At 46.9% G+C, this 5,648-nt stretch overlaps 1 long non-coding RNA gene across 3 annotated transcripts; it reads right to left on the bottom strand.

Annotated features, from left to right (window-relative positions):
* Window positions 1–786: 786 nt before the first annotated feature.
* LOC121822448 (uncharacterized) lies at window positions 787–5,094 on the bottom strand. Of its 3 annotated transcripts, none has more exons than XR_006063565.2 (3): window positions 4,945–5,094; window positions 2,240–2,490; window positions 787–1,268 (listed from the first exon to the last, which is right to left on the bottom strand). It is a non-coding gene; the product is annotated as an uncharacterized LOC121822448 (long non-coding RNA). The 3 variants fall into 3 exon arrangements; XR_013044457.1 differs by lacking the exon at window positions 4,945–5,094 and adding an exon at window positions 3,811–3,869; XR_013044458.1 differs by lacking the exon at window positions 4,945–5,094 and adding an exon at window positions 3,323–3,542.
* Between the last annotated feature and the right edge of the window lie 554 nt (window positions 5,095–5,648).

Here is a 5,648-nt window from a genome sequence, read left to right as displayed (position 1 = left end):
AACGGTGATGAAAGAGAGGAGAACGTGGCTGAGGAGACTGAGGTCTGTGATGCGTCCCCGGATGGTTCAGTTTTATTGCTGACTTACTTCCTGGGAGGCCCTGGTCGACATTCTCTCTGCAGGATCCTGATGAGTAACACACAGCTAGATGGTGTAGGAAAGTACTTTTCTTCCTCAGGCTGGAGAGAGCAACGAGACATTGTCAAGTGCAAGTTGGGTAAACCACCCCTTCCTGTCTGGCTGTGTGCTAGGGCCGGGGAACGTGGATGCTCCGTATCTCCACCCTCAAGGAGCCAGTGTTCATCTGGAAAACAGACAAAAACCCTTCTGTCATGCTGTTTCTCCAAGGAAGACCTCAGTTAAGATATAGGTAGAAGCCGGGCAGTGGTGGCGCTCGCCTTTAATCCCAGCACTCGGGAGGCAGAGCCAGGAGGATCTCTGTTTGAGTTTGAGGCCAGCCTGGGCTACAGAGTGAGTTCCAGGAAAGGCACAAAGCTATACACAGAGAAACCCTGTCTCAAAAAACCAACCAAACAAACAAAACAAAACAAAACAAAACAAAAAAACCCACAAAAAACAAACAAAATACAGGCAGAAGCTCTCAAATGTTCTCTCTCTCTCTCTCTCTCTCTTTCTCTCTCTCTCTCTCTCTCTCTCTCTCTCTCTCTCTCTCTCTCTCTCGTGTGTGTGTGTGTGTGTGTGTGTGTGTGTGTGTGTGTGTGTGTGTTTGGTGGTATTATAGAGAGGAGGAACCTTACTGTGCATTAATTAAAACAAAAATACTGCTTTTATTTTTATTTTGAAAGCACTTGGCTGATGTTAATAAACCATCTGGGACTAATTTGATGGTTACTCCAGGGACTTTGGCAAATAAAACGAGGCGGGGGGGCTCCGAATGAGTAGCTTTAAAACCTGGTAGTTGGACTCTAGTTAGAACAAAGTCAGTTGAAAGCAACTCAGAAGGGCTTAAGGAAAAAGAACTTTGGGCACAGATACAATCGAGGAGGCCAGGTCTGGATTCAGACGTCGACTCCAGGTTTAGACGCCCTCACGGCGTCTTGGGTCCTGCCCTTGTCTTTTACCAGGTTAGTTTCATTTATCAGGCTTCCCATAAAGGTCCTAATAGCTCCAAGCTCTCTGCTCAGGGTGGCAACGCGGCTCCAGGGCTCCAGCTCTCTGTACTTCCAGTCACTCTCCATGGGGGGCGGTGCAGCAGGCTCTGCGGAAGTCTCTGGCTGAAGGGTGTGTCCGGGGCAGAACTCTTCACTCTGATGAGGAATGGAGCTAGTCACAGAAGTGAAGCAACGGAAACAGGAAACGCAGTTGACCATAAAGAGAGCGGCGGTGGGGGTGGGGAATGGAGGGAGTGCGGGATGCGGAGTAGGGGGGTGGGAGGTGGGAGGGAGCCCGGGTCGGATGTCTGCACAAAACTGGAATCTCTCATTAGAAAGAAAAATTAAAAAGAAGTTCTAGTGAATAAAATTAAATGGTCTCAAAATGGCCCAGAGACAATAATAGGACAAAGGGACAGTTTAGGAGATTGAAAGGCACTTAAGGTAGTCAGGCCCGCTGTGTGTCTGGAGTCAAGCGTGGAATCTGGTCGACAGCTCTGAAAGCTTCACTGGCCACCAAAAAAGGGCATTTCCTCTCTCAATGTAACATTATTTATAGTACACCTTTCATAAAACAAACAAACAAACAAAACAAAACCAACTGCGATTCCTATGGCTTCTGGCTCTGAACCACAATCCTTCAGGGAGCTTGGAGCCAGGCACTTAGCATGGCCACCCTGGCTCTGTCTGTGCCTGTTCAGGGTGGCACTCCTTTGGTGGACAGTGTTTCTCTGCGTCTCTGTCTGAACTGGCTGAGGTTTTTCCAGATCTGCTTTCTAGTCTGTCTTGGGCTGAATCTCCCAGTCACTGCCTGGGAAGTCGTGCATGGGCACTGTTAGGTAAGTCACAGGATCTTCTTGTGTGATGGGTCTAGGTCCCTCCATTTCCTTCTCGAGCGGGCCCACATCTAGTAAATGAGAATGTTAGATGTTAGGGAGACACAAGAAGGGATTAGCCAACCTTAAATGATAAAGCAACCCCGAAAACCCAGTCCTGTGTGGTGGACTTTTTATATTATATAAAATTATATAAGATTTTCATGGGATTGTAGCTTATGTATGGAAAACTATATAAAACATAAAATGCACAAAGTCAATGGATTTTTAACATGATACCCTTTCACTTACCACCCAGACGAAAGAAAAAAGAGAGTTCTCTCTCCCTCCTATAGCCTTTCAAAGTTCTCTCCACAAGTTTCTCATTCCGAGTTTAATGGAGGAAGCAAACGTGTCCATCTCTTCTCGTCAATGAACCACCAGATTGGAAAAGGCACACGGAGACTTCTTTGGAATCATCCCGTTTGTTTGCTTTAAGTGCAAAGAGCAGACTTTATCTTTAAAGCTGGCTTCAACTCCCTGTTATATTTCTGAGGCTCCGACTAGGAGGAGGAAATAGAGAAAAGGCAGAAGTTAAATTTTGTCCTACCCTTGTTTGGAAGCCTGATCTTGATAAGCAAAGAATGTAATTAAAATGGATTACAGACTATTAAACACACGCAAGAACAAAATGATTGCAGTGTGTGCCAGTCAGTAATTAAAGCTCTAGAGGAGGAAAAAGTCACCATCACTTAAAATGATTATTTGTCAAGGTTAGTAACAAATATTGACATGCAAGCTTTTTTTTTTTTTTCTCTCTCTCCCCCTATTCTTGCTTCTTAGAGGCAGGCACTCAGCAATTAGTGGCGCATATTCCAGAATCAATATGGCCTTGGGTCTAAAGCAGAGAGATCCATACATTTTAAAATTAGCGGGCAGGATGGCAGGCAGACTCCAAGTAAGAGAACTGCTTCCAGCATCATTCAATTAGTGCTTCAAAGACAAAGAGGAACCCGTCAGGGCAGCATCCCCTTAAGTGGGTTTATCTCAAAGATGTTCTTAGGATAGCCATGGGGAGGGACTTCTTCATGTCAGTGGGACTTGATGCTTTATCTTTACGATTGAAACAACTGGAGGCATGGAATAGACTGTTGCTTAAATGTGTGGTTCAGTGATGAGAAGCCTGGACTCTGAGGTCAGACTTCCTGGAGTCAGATTTGAAAATCTTCCATTTTGTCTAACAGATTTTGAGTAAGTTCTTCATTCTTTTTCATCTCTTTGTTCCCTTTTCTGTGAAATGAGAATAATAATCAAATTGACCTTATACAACACTGAAAAGAACAAAGATCATGCAAGCAAAAGTCTTGGAATGCAGTAAGAGTTCAAAATACATACACCATTCCATTAGTGAGGACAGGCTGGGTTATGACACAGTACCATGTAAGCCCCCAAATCCCACTGGCTTTACTCAATGAACTGAATTTCCCACTCAAGCTGTGGTCTTCCCATAGGCCAAGGCGGGTGAGGAGCAAACCGGGGCCATGCTTCTCATAGCTACTCTGAAGCTTTGCACTCTGTAAGTATGCTACAAGGAATAGTCACAGAAACAGGAGAAGCCCACCAAGACGTTTCATTGCCACCACCCAGGAGACACAAATGTGAATGATAACTTATCTCACTGAGCAGAGCTAGTTGACTAAGAATCAAGTAGTTTACAAAACATTAATAGCAGAAAGAACACTGTTCAGTGAGGGCTTTTTCTCTGCCATATGTATTTTCAACCACCACCCACACCACCACCACCACCACCACCACCACCACCACCACCACCACCACCACCACCACCACCACCACCAATGTTATAGGTGTATAAGGGCTTTTACCATATGAGTTTGGAGAACGTTTAAACCTATGATACAGCTGGATCCCCATAGAACTCAATCTCCTCACCCAGTACTCATGATGATGTCACAATATTCTAGGTTAGAACACAGGGATGGACTTGACCAAGTAAGGGCTTTCCTCCCATGCACCTTTTCGGTACAATAATGATGTAACCAATTAAGTAGAGCAGACAATCTCTGTAGCAGGAGGCTCTAGCAACAGACAGCCAGTGGGTGTTAGAAATGGGTGCACGTGGTGAGAAGGTGCCAGTCTGAGGAAGAGCTGTAGACATTTCTGGGCAGAGGGAAAACTCAATGGATCCCAGGGGCTGGAAACACAGGCAATATGGCTGGAGGGTAGGGGACGAGAGGAGGGGGTGACAGGAGAGAGGTGACAGAAGAGATCAGGAGCCAGCTCAGTGGCAGTGAGAAGAGGCTTGGCGTTGACTTGCAGAGGTGTGTGTTGGGGGGACGAAGGGAAGGGACTTACAGATTTGCAGCAAGGAAAAGCAGCAACCCAACCAAACTCTTTTCAAAGATCTCTGAGCTGCTGGTGAAAGCAAGGGATGGGAGGAAGGCCAAGACTGGGAGGAGGGGGAAAAGTCCTCCTCGTGGGACGTGGGGGTGACTTGGATTGCACTGGGGCAAGAGGGAGATGAGGTCACATCTGGGGACATTTTGTTTGTGGAGCAGTTGGTAATGGAATTAGCATCAGGACTGCCTGCTTTGCTCGTACTAGTTCCCCGACGTCCAAACAGTCATTCCAAGGATCCATTGAAACCACCCATTTTTGGATGGGGCCATGGGATCAGCGATGCCCCTGAACTCTTGGGCTTCTCAGAGTCCCCACACATCTCTCTACAAAGGCGTGACAGAGTCCTTGAAAAGGTCGGTCTACAGTGAAATTAAGCCAATGCTTATTGAACCGGCAAGATGCCTGCTACCAATCTCTTGGTCTTCAGATTTCCTGTCCAAACTTCAGTAACTTCCTGCCTTGTGCCAATAGCCTCACGTTCCAGGCTGCGTGTGGATTAGACTCTTCCATAACATCATATGTGAAGCTTAGGTTTTTAGCAGAGGCAAGGGTAGGCAATTCAGGCAGAGCCCCAACCTGGCGCTGGGCTCCACTCTCACCTGCTGTGAGTAGGGCCTGGCTAACACTCCTGGATTCCCTGCAGCAGCTGCGGGCCCAGAGTTCATGTGCCAGGTTCGGGGCCTCCAAAGACAGAGGCAACGAAGTTCCTGGTCCCAGTCAGCTTACAAGTTAGTGGGAAGGACCCCAGACATCACTCCTACGTCTAGTCTAGCCTTTGTGACGATTCTCCACAACATTTGGGAACCTTCCCCTTTTCCAGAGTTACGGGGGGAGTGGGTGAATGGTTGGTATGGGAACAGCTGCCGTTTTGTAGACCTGAACCCTGGTGTTCACATGTGACGGGGCTTTGGGATTGTTTTGGTCTGATGTTCCCTTGGTATCCTCTCTTTGGAATAGGGGTGTTTACTCAGTGCCACTGTAAACAGAAAAGATGAAAACTCTTTTATGGGGCTTACAATTGAGAGATTACCTCACATCTCAAGGCATACTTTGGACTTTGGCCCTTTGAACAGTGTTAGAACTACTAAGACTTAGTGGACTCCTCCAGATGAACTAAATTCATTTTGCATTATGAGGTGGCTGGACGTTGGGTGAGAATTGGGGTGGGGGAGTCACTTACATAGTCTAGCCCCAGAGGGGTCTAAGGACGGAGGCTTCTGGCACCTGCGGCCTTTACAGCAGGTGGTGGGTCTGCAGCCCAGACAGAGGGTAAGTAGGAGTTTTCCAGAAGGTAAAACATGCT

The sequence above is a fragment of the Peromyscus maniculatus genome, chromosome 14 (genome assembly GCF_049852395.1).
Source record: "Peromyscus maniculatus bairdii isolate BWxNUB_F1_BW_parent chromosome 14, HU_Pman_BW_mat_3.1, whole genome shotgun sequence".
Classification (NCBI taxonomy): Eukaryota; Metazoa; Chordata; class Mammalia; order Rodentia; family Cricetidae; genus Peromyscus; species Peromyscus maniculatus.
Note: the sequence above shows the minus strand (reverse complement) of the source record. Positions and strands in the feature narration are given on the sequence as shown.